The sequence below is a fragment of the Triturus cristatus genome, chromosome 3_1, assembly GCF_964204655.1.
Source record: "Triturus cristatus chromosome 3_1, aTriCri1.1, whole genome shotgun sequence".
Classification (NCBI taxonomy): domain Eukaryota; kingdom Metazoa; phylum Chordata; class Amphibia; order Caudata; family Salamandridae; genus Triturus; species Triturus cristatus.
The window spans coordinates 982,115,464-982,134,955 of NC_140583.1; the positions used below are offsets into that span (position 1 = coordinate 982,115,464).

General features: G+C 48.8%; 1 protein-coding gene across 1 annotated transcript in view; it reads left to right on the forward strand.

The window, feature by feature from the left end:
* The window catches only part of HIVEP3 (HIVEP zinc finger 3), a 1,736,279-nt gene that overhangs the window by 731,112 nt on the left and 985,675 nt on the right, over positions 1-19,492 (forward strand). Inside the window, exon 4 of the mRNA XM_085645663.1 lies at positions 9,198-9,364. The gene's annotated coding sequence lies outside the window, so the exon portion shown is untranslated. The remainder of the gene's footprint in view (positions 1-9,197; positions 9,365-19,492) is intronic.

A 19,492-nucleotide genomic window follows, 5' to 3' on the forward strand; every position in this document is an offset into this window, starting at 1 on the left:
GAGTCATCTTCCCGGTAAGACACTTCATTAATACATGCCATCAACCAACTTCACTGTGAAGGCCTTTTCCTTGCGTCAGCTAAGTATATATATGTTCGTTTGATTTGGTGAACATTAAACCATAAAACAAACCCTCAAAAATACATATACAAACAACCACTCCATCATAAACATATAAATCACCATGAGGGAAACATACAATTATTCAAATATATATCATCTTGTATATGAATAATGAGAATACGTGATTGGTAAATAGTAACAAGCAGGGTCGAACTGGGACAAAAATTTGACCGGTACACCAAAATAAAAGTGGCCCGGATTAGCGTGCAAGAGAGATTGGAAAAAGTGGCCCACATTTGCAAATCAGAGCAGTGTTGAACTTGTAAAGACATACTGTATGGGTATTTTGCGGGGAGGGAGGGGGACTGCGTGTGTTTGTGTTGCAGTCTAATGCTTGTGACAACAATATCATTGAAATCAACAGGAACAACAAGCATTTGCAATGCAATAGGTCTCGCATTTGCGAGAGTTGGTGCTATTGTCATTGTAAATGACAATGCCTTTTATTCATTTGTTTTGAAAACCTGCAAGCGGCGCATAAACATGCACTTTGTATGCATAGTCCTTGCTTACGAGAAGCAAGGCTTGCAGTAAAGGAGACTGCCAGCCTTGCTTCTCATAAGCAAGGACTATAAGTACAAAGTGCTTGTTTAGGCACAGCTTGCAGGTTTTCAAACGCATAAATAAAAGGCATTGTCATTTACAATGCCAATAGCTCCAACTCTCGCAAATGCGAGACCTATTGCATTGCAAATGCTTGTTTTAAACTAGTATCTGTAGAGTTGGCGGGTGCTAGGCCCACATACTCCTGAAATGATTACACGGACACAGATAGTATTGGTGGATAACTGGCCTAGAGCACATGCGTTTGGCCCCTTTTATTGTCAGGGTCACCTGACTGGTGACGCCTGTGGTGGGTGGGTGTTCAGTGTGGGTTACAGGAGAAGTGGAACACTAGAATGTATCCAGCCGGATATTACATCCCTCCCAAACTTTAATGAAGGTCAAAACAATGAAGTCCGAACCTGTGGGAGAGAATACAATTTGCAAACAAAACATAACACAATGATAACAACTTCCACGTAGTCTCTTTCGCTGCTGGTCAACCACCGACGCGGGTATCATTGCAGCCGGGACCACTAGTTGTCCTTGGCACGAAGTCCGGGTGCCCTGTGGATGTAGTCTTTTCTTGGATTCACAGCGTGGAGGTGTGCTCTACAGTCTCTCTCTTCCTGTTCCGCATGCAGTGAAGGTACTGGTGTAGTGCTGGTGGATTATGCCTGTGTTGTCTTCCACCACGCAGTCCTGGTTGGCGTTTTTTCTCCATCTGGTGATTCACTGTCTCCAACGGGATATGCAGATGCAGGACGTCCCTCTCACGGATGCCCCTCTCTCGTGGGTGTCTCCTCTCACCGGACGACCCGGAGGCCCTTTGCTGCCAGGCTTCCACTGGACCGGTGGACTGCTGCCTTGTCGCTCCAACCGCATTGGAGGAATCGCTACGGGTCCTCTCTCCGTGTCCAAAGCTCCACCTGAAAAGGATGTTGTTGGCACTTGTTCCTTTGCATGCTACCTTTGTTCTCCCAGGATTTCCAGAGTGAGCTTCAACAGTCCATCTCTCGTGTCAGGACCCGCTGCCACCGGTGTCCCTGAGGCCTCTGCCCCTTGGATATCCACAGTCCTGTGTCCGTTCCATCCCAGAGTTGGTTGTTACCAATGGACCGGCCTGCTCACCTCTGTCGTCACCGGGTGACCTTCGGATTCGCGCGTAGATCTGTACTCCCAGTGGTGCTGATGTTTTCCAGGCACCTTGTTCTGATGTTCTTGCACCTTCGCACTTCCTTCTTCAGGAGTTTTCCTTTCTGGTGTGTGAGTTGACTTGTCCCGCACACCTCTTTGCTCTTCTCCTCTGCTTTCTTCCTTCGTCATGGCGTCTTGCCACTCAAGATCTGTCTTCTCTTCCTTCCTTCACGACGCGGTCTGGTCTTCTATCTTGCTGGTCTGCCCTAACCAGGCCTCTCTGTGTAGCGTGCACTCCACACGTTTCTCCCTGGTCTTGTCCTCCCCTAGGACACTATCTTCACATCAATCTGTGATTGGACCTGTCACCGCGACCTTCTTTCGTACGATTACTTCTGACTTCAAGTTAATGTCGTTAGACTTCTCGTCCATCTCTTTCTGGTCCTCTTTGCGGACCTCTCCTGGGGTCCTCTTCATGGACATCTCCTCGGTCGTTCACTTCACGGACCTCTTGTCAGATCTATTCCTTCTTCTTGTCAGACCTCTTGTCAGATCTCTTTCTCTCTCTCTCTCTGACCTCTTCACAGCTCACTGTGCTCTGACCACTTCACAGGTCACTTTGCTCTCTGACCTCTTGTAGGTCGGCGTCATTCTTGCATCCATCTGGCAGGTCGACTTATTCCTCCTTGTGACCATCTGGCAGGTCGGTTTCTTCTCCTTGCGACCAACTGGCAGGTCAGCTACTTCCTTGCGACCATCTGGCTGGTCGGCTTCTTCTCCCTGCGACCAACTGGCAGGTCGGCTTCTTCATCCTTGCGACCATCTGGTAGGTCGGCTTTTTCCTCCATACGACCATCTGATAGGTTGGCTTCTTCCTCCTTGCGACCATCTAGTAGGTCGGCTTCTTCCTCCTTGCGGGTACTCGTGCTTCTGGTGGTCTGCGCAACCACTTCTTCTCTCTGCAGTCGCACTGCTTCGGCGCGCTTCTGATTGCGCCCTTCCGTCCCTTCAGTGACTTGCTGCTTTGGGCTATTGTCTTGGCTTCTGCCCAGTGTCTGTGTGTAGTGCTTCACTGTCGTCTGTACTGCCGCAGTGACCACCTCTGGCCAGTAGTCATCACTGCCTTCCTACACTCACACCCTGGCAGCTTGTCTTTTGAAATCCTTACAGGGACACTTGTGTGGGTCTGCCACCCCAGCGTAGGCCATTGCACGTTTTTCTCCTATCTGCTTACTGTGTAGCAGCTATCCCAGAGCTGCTGAGCATTTCTCGCTGGGAATCTCCTATCCGATGTTCTCATTGCTTTCTCGCCACATGTACAGTGAGCATTCTTGGAGTGCATGTACAGTGCGTACCCCTCTCTCTTCTGCTGCCTTCCAGTGTGCCTTGCAATTTGTTATCATTCTGCACTAGGCAGTTGTAATGATGAGGTAGTTTCAGTTGCACCTTGCTGACATTTGTGGGGTGCTGTCCTGTCCCTTCACTGAAGTCATGTGCGCTTCTCTCCCCATCACTTTTGGGCTGCAGCGGCTCTCCTTGTGCTGCAGTACTCCCTTCCTGGCACACCGTTGCCTCCAAGCTCCATAGCTCATGTCATCTAGTGCACTCCCTAACGTGTTCGTTTTCCTTGATTACGAAATCTCTCTCGGCTCTGTGGTGCCTGTCTTCGCTCTCTGCTTCCGCAGGGCTCCCCGAGGGCAGAGGGAAAAGGAGGGCAACCCGTGTCAGGCGCTGACTCCGGTCCCCAAACAGTCTCTCTCGCTCACCACCTGTCCGACCGCTGCCGCCTGAGATACACACACGCTGCCAGACACTCAGGAGGATTTCCCCCTTTTACTGCAGTGAGTGTGTTTACTTTAGGTGTTTGTTCTGTTTTTTCGTTCGGGGCTGAGCAGTCGCACCACATGCCCGTTCGGTGTTGGGGGGGGGAAAGGCCCTCCACAGTGTGTCTCTTGGTGGCGCCGGCCACATGCAGTTGCTTTCAGTGCTCCGCCCCTTGCAGCAGACCCACTCGCTTCACGGGCAGCGCGCAGGGGGGGGCGCTACGTGGAAGTCCTCCCCTTCTCCAGCGTCGGTATCGGCCACCGCAGCTTCGGAGACGCTGCGAGTCTTGCCTCCCCGCTGCCTGCTTTTCATGCTGCCACAAGTGCCTCGGGCCATTAACTCCTCCGCCCTCTCCCCCGCTGCCGCAGCTTCTCTGTCATCACGCTGCGCGAGGGAGAGGGGGCTGAATTTGATCCGGAACCTCACTATGGGGCAGTGTTCACTTTGCGGGTGGTGGTCCCCACCTCAAGGTGGCACTTGACGGGGCTCTGCTGATGCAGGGTGGGCACCCGCTCCGCTTCTCTTTTCTCTCGCAGGCCTGGGCAGGTCGATGGCACACGGGTCACGCCACGGCTTCACACCCTGCCTCCACTTCCACCCGCACGCGAGGCAGTTGCCACAGCCTTTTTCACTCACCGGGCTCGCCACCTGCCCGGCGGGTCGTCGCGGCCGATGCAGGTGGGCTCTGATTGGCTCGCTCTTCTCCCCGGGGCACTTCACTCTCCCCCGCGGTTTTTCACATCGGTGTGGGGTGGGCTCCCGATCACCTTCTGCCCTTCATGCAAGCCCGGGGTTTGCACACGCCCCGCGGGCTATCGGGGGCCTCTGCACAGAGGCGGATTTACTGCAGGCACACGAGATACGGGGTGGGCTCCCAGTCACCTCGCCTTCACCCTGGGGCTTTGGGCATGCCCCACGGACTTTCGGGCGCATTTCGCACCGGCTTCTGGGGGTGCCCTCGACACGGGCAGCTCTCTCCCCCTTTCCACAGCTGCTGGGCTGCTGCACGCACGGGCACAGCCCCCTCGTCGCCAATGTAGAGTTGGCGGGCGCTAGGCCCACATGCTCCTGAAATGATTACACATACACAGATAGTATGGGTGGATAACTGGCCTAGAGCATGTGCGCTCAGCCCTTTTTATTGCCTGTGGTGGGTGGGTGTTCAGTGTGGGTTACAGGAGAAGTGGAACACTAGAATGTATCCAGCCGGATACTACAGTATCCAATATTCGAAACTGAGCTATGTACTACAAGGACAGTTCACAAAATACCGAATCAGAGACTCACCTAATTAATATTCATTGGGCAGCTCGGAAATTGCAACTCTCTTATTGGCTGCAGACACAGGGATGATGGTTTGCTAGAAACATCTGAAATCATGCCTTTCTTTACATATTAAGACTGAAACTTTTTTTTTAAAACCCACAATTTCCTAAAAGGAAGTGGGGTACCTTTTTTTTAAAGTAATTTCCGTAGACCACCACGTACTCCCCACTCCCCGTGAATTTGCCACACACATTCTCAAAAACTATGGATGTGTAAACATTGCAATGCCTTAATTCAGAAAGTTTCTGTAGGAGAATCTCCAAAGCAGTACAATCCAGCCAAGTCAAACAGAACCAGCAGAGTGCAGTTCACCGTGCTTGCATATTTGTGTCACAGTGCCATGCTGGGAAGGGTATGCAGAATTTTTCTCTTACTCAGGTTTACAGTTTGTGGAATTTTTCTGTTCACAATGACAGTGCAGTCGTGTTGGCCCTCGACTCTTTTCTGTGAAGCAAATCTTTCACATTGCACATTTTTTTTGCATTAAATAAGGATGTATGTAATAACTACAACCTATGTGATGATAACCTAGCTGGGAAGGTATGCAGCACGGTATATAATAAGGGTTCGCATATGTTTTTTGACGAAGCAATTATAGTTCAGTTTTTACATATTTTTTATTGTACCACAATTCTATGATTTATAATTCTAGGCAACAAAAGTTAAAAGAGTTTTCCCAGAATCTCACTTTTCTCCCAAGGTCTGAGTCCATAGTTTAGCCACTAAGACATCTCATTCTGCAACATCAACTTTTGTAAAACTGATGATTTTTGGGATTGTCAAGAAGCGAAAAACTTCACAGGCAGTGCACATTTGTAGCCTGTTTTTGCCTCAATTGAATTAAGTGGAGAAAAGGATCTTATTAAGTGTGATTCGTAAAAGGAAATCCGTGTGCTTGATTTGTAGATTCCATTGCACAAGTCTTGTGGCACATAGCGCTGTACAGAATTAAGATGAGACCTAGGCGAAATTTGCTTCATTAATTTCACAACTTTGTATTATGTGATATTCACAAAGTTTCTCAAAATTACATATTATGCAAGATTGCTGATTCTTTTCTTGCCAAGAGACATTTTCTCTTCAATTAAGTCTCCTTTTCGTATCTCGCAAACCTTCTTATGGAATTTTGAAAATTTTCACACAAAAATTACAAAATTTAGATTTTTTTAAATCAAAGCCACATCTGTTCACACCCCCCGCCCCCAGTGCTCTTTGGTGCCGTCCAGTCTCAGTTACTGTGTGATGTCCATACTCCAGACCCAGTTGAGGAGATGAGTGTTAACTTCCCATACAAGATGACTTCCAGGCTTTGACTGAATGGTGTGCCCCCACTGCCTGTGATTCCTGTTGCCTCTAAGCTATGACCTAATTGGCTATTCACCCATGCCTGTCTACAACACCTACCACCAGTGTGTGTTTTCCACAGCGATCACTGAATAAGAGATGAGACGCCTGGAGTTTCCATTCATCCAAATGACTACCTTGCACGCCAAGCAATGCCGCTGTGAGTTGAACGCATTCAAAGGCTGGTTGCCAACTACAGAGGTGGAGACGGCGGTCCAGCCTTTTCAAAACGCATTCTCCATCCCATAAACCTGCCGGCTGTTTATGGTTCGGTAAGCCCACATCAAAGACCGAATAGAGGTGGTCTTTATTATCTGATAATCAGAAAATGTTGGCTGCCCAGTGTGCACCTTCTATTAAAAAATAACCACATCACACACGTCCTCTGACTACTGCTTTTAATAATATGGATTTAGCATTTCTAGAACTCAATGCTATGAGCGCAACAAGAACTGAGCATAGACCTCTGGCACATTTGGTCTATTTATTTATCAGCACCCCAAACACATACTTTCTTCAGTGTTTGCCTGTCATAAACTATTTAAAAACAGATCGCATTTACAAAGTACATTATGCTGATGCACACAATTTGTTGTGCTATATCACACTGAGTGGAATGGCATTTTGTAAGTAATGGTGACACACTGAAACAAAAAGTTTTCATATAAACTCAGACCATCAATATTTCAACTTGTTTGCTTAGCAATGCCAGCAGCCAATAAGAAGTGCTCACATAGAAAGCAATATCTGTTTGCAAAATGTTTCAGCTTACAAGGTGCCAAATTGTGGAATGAGCTGACATTGGAGACGAGGCACTGAGCCACCGTCGCGCCAACAGGACGACTCTCAATCCCGTAGTGCACCTACTGGCTGGATTGCAAGTGTAATCCATAGCGGGCGGGTGGTGGTGTGGCGGTCTCACAGCGGTGGGCTGTTCTGCTCATAGGAGAGCCTAACATGCAGCCACTGTGACAGCACCTGCAGCACATTCCTGCATGGTGTGGCATACATGCCAAAACATGTGCCCTCCCTGCATGCACCCACCATGCCCAGATCCGGCTGGAGTTGCCTGTCTGCCAACCTTACATGGCTGGCTCACTGCCATGAAAAGGGTGGTGAAAAGGTGACTTGTAATATGCTCGGCGGTGCCGGCAGTGGTACCACCAGCATATTCAGGCCAGTTGCAAACCGCTGGCCAAGCAGGATCTTTGATCCCGGCGGAGCCAGCAGTATCTTGGTGATCCAACAGCCACACTCATAATACTGCAGGCAGACCCGCAGTGTGGTGATGGTCAGATCTCCACCACAAGTACGGTGGTCCCGTGGACCTCCGTACTATTAATAAGGCCCCAAGTATTTTGCAAGGAAATGAACTGAACTTATTATAGTTCTCCACAAAATGCTAACAAAGGATGAGTGCTGCTCTTCCTCTAGAACTCAAATCCAAAATGATCAAGGACTTGGCAAAGAAAAGGGAAGACTGTACAGGACACGAAGAGGAAGTTGCTTTTGTTAATACAGTAACGTCAATTTCTAAAGCACGTACCCAGTTAAAAAAAGGATGTGGCACAAAAAAGGTGCCAGAGTGGTGCTCTCAGGTGAAAACATGACCTCAACGTGACTTCGGTTAAATAATCAGAGCCCAGCAACAAACAAAATTGCATACAACAGTAGCTGACATAATATTTTAGCCAAATGATATCTAATTTATGCCATGTGGCATAATGGTGAAACTACAGGCATTACTACACAAGCGTAACTTGAAATTACTATAATTACTTATTATTTTAGTAGTGTTAAAAAAATCCCCTATGCTTGATAATACATATTGATATACAGTGTCTATATTTTTATACTCTGTATGTTCATGAGATATGTTGTCATGCAGACAAATATAAGTAAAGTAATAAGACACTATTAATCATTTCCTACTAATTAATAGTATACAAGTTGATGTAATAGACAAATGTCTTCAAAGTTATAAATGTTAGCAATTCCAATCTGAAAGTAGAAGTCATTTCTTAAATCTACATTGTATCTAATTGTTAAACAAATACTGAAGTAGGCAAAACACAGGCGAAATATAAAATTAGGAAGGGGTGGAACTGCATTGCAACTATTGTGAGCAGACAGAATCGTTGCACATTTATGTGCATATTTTAGTATGTTGCATATTAATTCTGATTTTTTTATGTGGTTCTAGAAATTCAATCAGATGAAATCATATTTATACACTTCTCCTTTTTGATATAAAATGTGTTCAATACTAGCTAATTTGAGTTAGTCATTAATTTAATACACAATGCATGATTTGTTAAATCTGATTCCATATCATTAATAGCACTCCTTTATCTATCAATATAACCCCTTTTAGAAATTCCAGGTGAGTTGCACAACTGATTTAACATATTGCACTAGTATGGGAACTTGCTGGGTTTTGATTCCAATCACTTTTATAAGCAGAATTCTTTTGAAAACAGCAGAAAAAGTGTTGGCTAACTTGCCACACAAACAAAATATATCAATAAATGATACGTTTTCCAATTTTATTTTCTTCCTTAATAATTTTGGCTTTGATTCTCAAACTCTCAGCATATTATCTATCTATCTATCTATCTATATATCTATCTATCTATCTATCTATCTATCTATCTATCTATCTATCTATCTATCTATCTATCTATCTATCTATCTATCTATCTATCTATCTATCTATCTATCTATCTATCTATCTATCTATCTATCTCTCTATCTATCTATCTATCAATCTATTTTTATGAAATATAGTGGCAGCAATAATTGACCATGGTCAAATGACTGGAATGGTCACCTTACTTTTGACAGAATACTAGAGCTACACGAGCCAATCAGCATGTTCAGGGTCTTTTTTTCCATTACAGAGCCCCTCACCGTGGAATATACTGGATTTGGTTACAAAGCACTTCAGCAAACTTTGACAATCATCAACATGTGGATATATGGTTACATTGGAATGTGGATGGGAGTAAAGCATGTATTTCCTGAAAGAATCTGATGGGTCACCGAGAGCAAAAACATAATTTTGATGGTAAGTTAGCCTTATGGGCTCCACCTTGGTTATATCATTGTATTTGTCTTTTTTGACTGATGTACCACAGGATAAAGCATGTTATGTCATCTTTTAGGTTCTGTTACATTGTTACTGTGTTCTTTACTCTGAAGTGGGACATAGAAAGGGGAAAGCATTGGTTCTAGAATATATTCGCTATTAAGAGGGGCATTCTGTGTACTCTTAGTTGAAGGTCTCTCCCTGAGCTGTCAGCTGGTGGTGGTGTCTTATCTGTGATGATTGATTGCCTTAATAAATCAGCTTTCTAACTCCGTGGTGTGAAATCCTATTGTGTCCTGCAAATGGCAATTTTCCACCTAAGGACACCTGAATAGTGGAAGTGCACAGAGTTGAATCTCCTTGAGAAACCCCACAACCAGCAAACAATAACCTATGGATACACTGGCTTACACTAAACAAATCCACAGATCACATTTGTGCAGGCTAGTGAAAGGTTTCACGGTGCAAATCCTCCTTTTCAGAGCCCCCACTACTGGATAACCAGCAGGAAACCTTCCCACTAATAGAGACAGAACACAGGGCCAGAACATAACACTGTATATCACTTATCCGACACATTTGAGAATTTATGGCTAAACCTGCCAAGGCTATGAAAGCTTACTGTTGTCTTTTGAGAGAAAGTGTCTTGTAGAAATAACCTTTTGATTTGTCATGGAGATTCGGATTTTATGTTAAGGTTCTCACTTATCATGAAAGCTTTTAAATGCTTCTAATTCTCCAATGGCTGGCCTTCAGCTTCTGAATTTTAATTTTTGCTATTTGAAAATTTCGAGGAACATTTGTTTGACTGAACAGAGGTCACATCTCCAAGGTACCAGCCAAATACTTTTGGAGGTGTTTTGGATTAGGTCGTTTCCAAGTGGATTAAAAGATGCGGCTAAGGTCATTCGCTGTCACTGAAGTCAAAACTGGTTTTGTTCATCGAGAAAACCAGATACTAATATACGTCCAAAAATAAAAATGCTTAATCCGTTCACATAGGGCTGCCTCTTTCACTATCAATCTATTCCATCCTGGTCCTTACGAAGAAAGAATATTTGGTTTTATCATGTAAAAACAGGTGTGAAATGCTATATAAGCACCCAGACCTATGTACCTAGCTTCCCCCGACTGGGAACCCAAAGCAGCCCTGGCAATTTTTCGGACCAGCCCCTGGAGGTGGGGTGGGGGCAAGTATGAAGCACTGAAGCTTTTGTAACTGGGGGCCGATATTGCCGCACTGCTGAAAAACTGGCCCCCAGTAACAACTGGCCCCCACCACTATAAAATCGGCCAGCACCCTTCCAGCCTCCTGGGGAAACACCCGATGCCCGCTACAGCCAGTCCGGCACTGGTACCGAGCCATTTGCAGTCGGTAAATTTCAGGTTTACCTGCCGTAAAAGACTTTTCTTAATGTAAAACAGCTCTTTTGTGAATAGGAAAGTTCTTTCCTACTCGTAAAAGAGCTTTTGTGATCCTTTTTGAATTGCAAATAGGATGGGCATTGCAGGGATGTCTCCCTCCTATTTGGGATCTGGAGCACAGTATATCCGTGGTTTGTGACTGCAAGTGTGGTTCCAAACCATTGATGAAACTGATTCGCAAATATTCCCCATTTCAGAAAGCAAGCGCAGTGGCGGAGGTCCATTGACCCTTGCAGACCTTGTGGTTAAATAAGAAGAAACCACTTATGATTATTTCTACGGTATAATGGTCGCAAACTGCCTGCATAAACAATCTACCTGGAGTATTAGTGCCCATATAGCTGAGAGCATGATGAATGCCTATAGATGCTTCCCCGAGGCATAAGACATCCTATGTTGTGTGCAGACGAAAAGGACTTATGAAGCTTAATTGATGCTTAAAATGCTTCATAGTCGCTCTTTTGGCTCTCGATGTTAAGTTTAATTTCATTTGCTCAAGGGAAAATTTTAGTAGCAAAAACTGTTGCTTTTACTGGGTTTGTTTACTAATGCCAAATGCCAGCTTTTGGGTATTAACTACCAGTGAAATTGGTTGCTAATACCATAATGGCAAAATTGAAGACCCGTGGCTATGACGGAGTTCCCTCCCTGCCAACATTGTGTTCTGCTCGCCCAATTTAATTTTGGGAGGACCATTAGTTTGGCCACGGTGGAAACGACTCCGTATACTCCATGGCCAAACTTCTCCGACAGCCCTGGGGCGTAAGGGCAGTCATAGAAATGACTTCATGTTTGATGGGCAGACATGTAGCCATATGTTACTGTTTTTTTACTGCCAGGCAAACCTTGCGGTGAGGGACAGTAAACTGTATTAATGCTCCCCGTGCCCTGAGGGTAGACTCCCTCGGTGATGGGAAGCATTATTTTCTTTCTTTCTTGTTTCGGAATTTTCTATTTGTGAAGAAAAAAGAAATACTCTGTGCTACAGGGCTGCGTCTGGCTGACGCAGCCCATATCACAGAGTAAAATGCACTGCCAGGAACCGTCACGATGGCGGTTCCTGGCAATGCTTTCATAAATGACCGCCTGCTTGGCTGTCATTTATAAATTTGGAAGGCGGCCCCTCCTCCATGTGGTCGCAGTCATTTACTCTGTCCCCATAGTGGAGCGGTGGATATCTGCCTAGATATAATCTGGGTCTAATTGACCAACATACATATTCTGTGGCTAATAAGCTGCCCTTTTACCTGGTTTTGGTATTTTACACTGTGATTAGAAAAAACCTGGATAAGTCAAGTGGAAGGAGAAGACAATGTTTGATTTATACGGTTAGAAAAAGTCATGACAATTGATAAGGTTGAAGGGTCTTTGAGAGTTGCTGCAGGAGTTTACTCTATGTTGTCACATCCTTCTTACTTCTGCCACTTTGAGCATCAGTACACTCAAAGGAATCCCAGCTTCCCAGGGACATGCTTGTATTTTTCTCAGAGATCCAGATATTTTTGAAATCATCACGTTCAGTCTGCATAGTAAGATTTATGTCTCTTGTCTCTTATATTTTGATGGCGATGACAAACCCCCCACAAATTTGCTGGAAGGTGATCCTACTGTCTTTAATCTTCAAGGAAGCATGGTTTAATGTGCACAGTGTGTGTATATGCAAATAGTTTTTTTCATGTTTGTAGGAAATGTTTTTTTTTTTTTTAAATATTGTGAATTGCTTATAAATTAACCTGGAAAATACATTTTATGCCAGCCTCCGAACAGTTATTGTAGATCTCTTCGTTTTATAAATTCCTTATACGTAATCATTCTTTATATAATGCAGTTACAGTGTAATTATGTAACAGCGTAGACGGACAAAACAAAAAACATTATGTATTTATCTTGCTCAGACCTAGCCACTATGGTGGCAGACCACTTAACATATAGCTAGCAGAAGAATACATATCTTAAATTGATGATAGGGATAGAAAAGTGTACGTATGTTAGGGAAGTAAATGCATTTTGAAGTGGCGGAAAAAGTAGCATCATGATTACATGACAAAGCTGTGTCAGGAAATATAAATTGACTTTCCTGTATGCTTACTGCAGCTGGACGTTTAGATATGATGGTAATCAGGGTCAGAAAAAAAAAATGCTGTGCACATCTGTGAACGGTGCAACAAAACAAAACTGACTTAAATCTCTTTGGAAGTGGGATTCCTTGAATCTGTGGCCATCTTGGACGCTATCGTATAAAAGGAGAGTGGAGTTGGAGTCTCATTGCACTCTAAATTCCCAAAGCAGCCTGTGGTAGGCAGTCATCCTGAGGTCATCGATGAGCAAGTATCTTGTGATAGAAGCATTGGGTTGGAATTTTGACTTGCTGCTTTTAGCACTGTATTGCCCATTCAGATCATTCCTACGTTTGTTTGCAATTTTCAAGGCCTTGTGTATATATTTGTACACTCTATTTTATCACATTTTTGTTGTTTTGGCCATACTTTTATTTTACACTTTGTGTTTCTGCTGATTTATTCAACACCATACTGCATACCATCATTTTCCCATATTGTCAAGAATTAATTAGTTTGGACTCTTGTGCTTTGAACCCTCTATTAAGTTTGCAGAGTCGTATGTGAAAACCACATAGCATGGATTTCAACGGTTAATAGTAATCATTGTTTTTCTATAGTTTCTGTGAGAGAACTGCAGCTAAGTTTAGAAAGAAAGGGTTGAGTTAAGGGACTTGATGCTTAAAGTAATTATGCAAAAGCATTGAATACATTACTGATGATACATGGTTCTGACAGACTTCCATAGGAGTCTAGGAGGAAGTGTGGTGAGCTCTGCATCTGTGATCTGAAAGAAACACGTTAGTTAGATTCCTCACCTTAGAATATCCCCAGGCGTCAGACTGGATCCGGAAGATTTTTTCGTCAGCAATACCCCTTGCGCGTCGCTAGGCGTCGTCTGCGGCTCCGCGTCCGTCGTCGGCGTCGTGCGCCGGAATGACTTCGTCGGAGTACTTAGACGCCGCCCTCGCGCGCTGACGTCAGTTCTTCTTTTTTCCGCGCCAGTAAGCGCAGATCCGGGAGAGCTACCCCTTTTAGTCTTTTTTGACTACGTTTTTTGATCCTTTTTGATCTTGTCTCGACTCCGGTGCCGGTAGCATGCCTGGTTTCAAAGCCTGTGCTGACTGTAACCGCTTGATGTCGGTTACGGATCATCACCGCCGGTGCCTTTACTGTTTGGACCTCGACCACGACGCGGAGTCGTGTTCGGACTGCAAGGCCCTGACCTCGAAGGCTAGACGGGAGCGGTCTCGTAAGCTCCTCGAGATTCACCACTCGGCTCCGCGCCCCTCTCGATCCCGGTCCAGGAGGAGGTCCAAGGATCGGTCGCGGAGCCGCAGCCGACGTCATCATCGCTCGTCTGGCTCCAAGTCTTCGGGTAAGTCGAAGCACTCCAAGAAGTCCAAGAGGCGACACCGCTCTTCGGACTCCCCTCGCCGGTCGCGCGACTCGGCCGAGGGTCAGGGTGGTTCCACCCCCGCGGCTCCAGCGGAGCCGCAGGCGCCGCGCAAGTCCCCATACCCGCCGGTCCCTGGGATTGACGCGGCGCCGGCGGAAGTCAGTGCCTTCCTCTCGCCCATGAGGAGCCTGGCTCCGCCGTCGACGCCCGCTGGCGCGCCTTCGGGCCCCGCGGACCCGACTGGGCAACCTTGCATGCCGGCGGCTCCGGCCCCGGCGCCGGCTCCGGCCCCGACGCCGCAGGTCCCCGAGGGACTCGCCCCCGAGTCCCCGTCGACGCCGATTGACCTCGTCATGCCTCCTCCGCCGGCGTCGACACCGGTTCCACCTCCGACGCCGGCTCCGCTCGGCGTCGAGCCCCAGTTCAGCCCCGCTCCGGATCCGGCGCCGTAGCGGCGTCGATGGACGCCGCGTACGGCGCCGTTAGAGACACATTATGTCTATCGTCCGGCTCTGCTCCTTCCTCCTGTTTACCCGGAATCGGATGACGGGGGCGAATGGGATGGGTCCGAGGATCCTATGGCCGTTCAGGCTCAGCTGTCACAGGACTGGGCAGATGAACTGGGGGAGGCCAGTGGTCTGGATACCTCACCAGACACTGGATTCATCTCTCCTCCGACTGTGGCTTCGGAGGAGGGTGCTGCTTTCTCTGTGGTGCTGCGCAAGGCGGCCGCAGCCCTTGGGCTCGAGCTGCCTGCCGTGGCTGTGAGGACTAACGTCCTCACTGAGGTGCTGCAGTCTGCAGCAAGCTCCACTGAGCCTCTGCTGCAATTCAATGAGGCCCTCATTGACGTTCTGCAGGGCACCTGGTCCAAGCCCTCCACAGTTCCTCCTGTGGACAGGAACGTCGCCAGGTGCCACCGCCCTGCTCCGGGCGACCCCAGTTTTCTGTCCCAACACCCCACCCCCGAGAGCCTGGTTATCCAGGCTTCTACCTCCCAATCCTCCTTCCCGACCGCTCCGCCGGACCAAGGTTCCAAGAGACTTGAACAGTTTGGCAAAAAGCTGTTCTCCTCCCTTAGTTTGGGTCTGCGGTCCTTGAACACCGCCTGTCTTTTGGACCGTTATTCCCACTCTCTGTGGGATACGGTGGAGGACGTGCTGCCCCTGTGCCCGGAGGAGGCCCAGACACGACTTACCCAGGCTCTGGCCGATAGGAGGGACGCAGCACGACATGCAATCCGATGTGGGCTTGACACTACGGACTCGCCGGGTAGGGCGATTTCTACAACGGTGGCGCTTAGACGTCATGCCTGGCTGCGGTCCACGTCCTTTTCGGGGGATGCCCAGAGCATTCTCATGGACATGCCCTTTGATGGCACTCGCCTTTTTGGTGAGAAAGCGGACAGTGCGCTGAATCGCTTTAAGGACTCCCGGGCTACGGCCAAGTCCTTGGGCCTCTCGGCCCCGCGGTCGCAAACTTCCGCCTTTCGCCCCTTTCGTGGCCAAGGAAGGGGTGCCTTCTCACGTCCGCCTAGCCACCAGCCGCAGAACCAACCTGCGCGCGGTCGCGGGCGTGGTTTCCGCCGAGGCGGTTCTGGAGGTCGACGCGGTCAGCCCACATCCACCCCGGCAGCATCCGCCTCCAAGCCTTCCTAGTCCGAGCTTTCCGTCCCATTCCTCGCCAGTGGGCGGCAGAGTTCGCCATCACCTGCTCCACTGGCGTACCATCACTTCGGACGGGTGGGTGCTGCAGATCGTCCGAAGGGGCTACTCCCTCCCCTTCGAGACGACCCCTCCAGCCATGCCACCGCAGCACCACCGTATCTCGGAGGATCATTTGAATCTTCTGCGAGAGGAAGTTTCGGCCCTCTTGGCCAAAGAGGCCGTCGAGCGCGTTCCGAGCCCAGAAGTAGGTCGTGGTTGTTATTCCCACTACTTTCTGGTTCCCAAGAAGGGCAAGGGGGGCCTACGCCCTATCTTGGACCTCCGGAACGTCAATGTCTTCCTTCGGAAGGAACGGTTCAAAATGTTAACTTTGGCTCAGGTTCTAGCTGCCCTAGACCCTGGAGACTGGATGGTAGCGTTGGACTTGCAGGACGCTTATTTCCACATCCCGGTCCTGCCGGCCCACCGGCGTTACCTGCGGTTCACGGTGGGCCAGGAGCACTTTCAGTTCACCGTGCTCCCCTTCGGCCTCACCAGTGGCCCTCGGGGGTTCACGAAAGGGATGGCGGTGGTCGCAGCTCATCTGCGCAGATCAGGGGTTCCAGTCTTCCCCTATCTCGACGACTGGTTGTTGAAGGCGGGCTCGCCCCAGGCAGTCGTCTCCCGCCTCCAGACTACGGCGGATCTCCTGCATTTGCTGGGGTTTTCCATCAACGTGCCGAAGTCACACCTGAGTCCCTCTCAGAAGCTCCTCTTCATCGGAGCGGTTCTCGATTCGGCGCAGTTCCTGGCTTATCCTCCGGAACAGCGGGTCCGGGATATACAGGCCCTGATTCCCATCTTTCGGCCTCTATCCTGGGTTTCGGTCAGGCTAGTGTTGCGGCTTCTGGGGCTGATGGCCTCCTGCATCCTACTAGTGCATCACGCCAGGCGGCGCATGCGGGCTCTGCAGTGGGACCTGGAGTTTCAGTGGGCCCAGCATCACGGCAACCTGTCCGACCATGTCTTGATCTCGGAGGGCACTGCGCAGCAGTTGCAGTGGTGGCTCACGGACCGCGATTGGGTCACGGGCAAGAGCCTCTCCCTTCCCCAACCGGAGCATGTCGTAGTGACGGATGCGTCCCTCCTGGGATGGAGTGGCCATATGGGAGAGGCGGAGATCAGAGGCCTCTGGTCTCCGGCGGAGTCTCGTCTCCACATCAACCTGTTGGAGTTGAGAGCGATCCGACTTGCACTGAAAGCCTTCCTTCCCTCTGTCAGGGGAAGTGTCGTGCAGGTGTTCACGGACAACACCACCGCCATGTGGTATTGCAACAAACAGGGCGGGGTGGGGTCGTGGACCCTTTGTCAGGAGGCTCTGCGCCTCTGGACATGGCTGGAACACCAGGGCATCACCCTAGTGGTTCAACATCTGGCGGGCTCTCTGAACGCCAGAGCAGACGAACTCAGCCGCCGGTGCATGATGGATCACGAATGGCGTCTGAACTCCGAAGTGGCGCAAGGTCTCTTTCAGCAGTGGGGAGAGCCTTGGTTAGATCTATTCGCCACCGAAGAGAACGCGCAATGTCAGCAGTTCTGCGCGTTGGAATTTCCAAGGCGGCACTCGCTCGGCGACGCTTTTCGTCACGAGTGGAGTTGCGGTCTGTTGTACGCCTTTCCGCCTATACCACTTCTGCCCAGAGTGCTGAAGAAGATCAGGCGCGACCGGGCCCAAGTCATCTTGGTGGCTCCGGACTGGGCACGAAGGTACTGGTATCCCGAGCTACTCAGTATGTTGACCGATCCTCCGATACGTCTGCCCCTTCGGGAGGATCTTCTGTCGCAGCAGCAGGGGACGGTCCTCCACCCAAACCTGTCCAGCCTCCACCTCCATGCGTGGAGATTGAGCGGCGGCAGTTGATGCCATTTGACTTGCCTCCTGAAGTCTGTGATATCATTCTGGCAGCCAGGCGTCCCTCCACAAAGACGGTATACGCCTGCCGGTGGAACAAATTTGTGGCATGGTGCACAGCAAAGGCTGTGGATCCCCTTTCCGCCCCTCTTTCTGAGGTTCTCCTCTTTCTTCTTTCTTTGGCCCAGCAGGGCTCTGCCCTGGGCACCTTGAAAGGTTATCTTGCTGCCATCTCTGCCTTCTTGCGGCTTCCTGATCAGCCTTCTCTTTTCAAGTCCCCTGTAGTTACACGCTTTCTAAAAGGCATTACTCACACGTTCCCTCCTGTCCCTTTTGTAATGCCTCAGTGGGACTTGAATCTTGTTCTCACATTTCTAATGTGCGCTCCCTTTGAGCCTCTTCATAATTGTCCTCTTCGTCTGCTGACGCTTAAGACTGCTTTTCTGGTAGCCATCACCTCGGTAGACGGGTGAGTGAGCTCCAGGCATTATCATCAAAGCCTCCTTTTCTCTCTGTTCATCCGGACAAGGTTGTCCTTCGGCCTCGTCCCTCCTTTCTTCCGAAAGTGGTGACCCCCTTTCATCTTGGGCAGTCTGTCACCTTGCCCACCTTCTTTCCGCCTCCGCATCCTTCCAAAGAGGAAGAGAGGCTCCACCGTCTGGACCCAAAACGTGCGCTCTCCTTTTATCTGGACCGCACAAAGAAGTTCCGGGTGGACGACCAACTTTTCGTTGGATACGTGGGTGCTAAGAAGGGGAAAGCTGTGCACAAACGGACCATCTCTCGGTGGGTCGTTTTGTGCATCAAAATGTGTTATTCCTTGGCAAAAAAGGACCCTCCTGTTGGGCTGCGCGCCCATTCTACTCGGGCCACAGCGGCTACTACTGCTTTGGGACGGGGTGTCCCTTTGCAGGACATCTGTCAGGCGGCAACGTGGGCTTCGCTACACACGTTTGCCAGGCATTATTGCCTTGACAGCCAAGTCCGGAGGGATGGCTTCTTTGGCCGTTCTGTCCTCCAGGACTTTCTGGTGTGATCTTGGTTCGCAGACCCACCACTGGGGATGGTATTGCTTGGGTATCTATTCTAAGGTGAGGAATCTAACTAACGTGTTTCTTTCAGGTGAACAAGTTACTTACCTTCGGTAACGATGTATCTGTAAGAAACATTAGTTAGTTAGATTCCTCACCGACCCACCCATCCTCCCCGTTCTGCGAACTGACATCTAGGGTTAAGGCTAGCCCTTTCAGGGCCCTAGAATTTTTTGGCACCAGTGTCGGTATCTTGCATGGCTCTGCGTTCCTGGCGCGGAAGGCTATGTACAAGAACTGACGTCAGCGCGCGAGGGCGGCGTCTAAGTACTCCGACGACGGACGCGGAGCCGCAGACGACGCCTAGCGACGCACAAGGGGTATTGCTGACGAAAAAATCTTCCGGATCCAGTCTGACGCCTGGGGATATTCTAAGGTGAGGAATCTAACTAACTAATGTTTCTTACAGATACATCGTTACCTAAGGTAAGTAACTTGTTCTTTACCCTCTCTTCCCCTCTGTATGGGCTGCTGTGATTTCTGTTACAATTAGAAGCCATGGTCTCTGTGTGCAGGTGAACAGGACTAGCTTTGTGACTACCTCCTTCAGGTTGGTAAATGGAAATCCATGAATTAC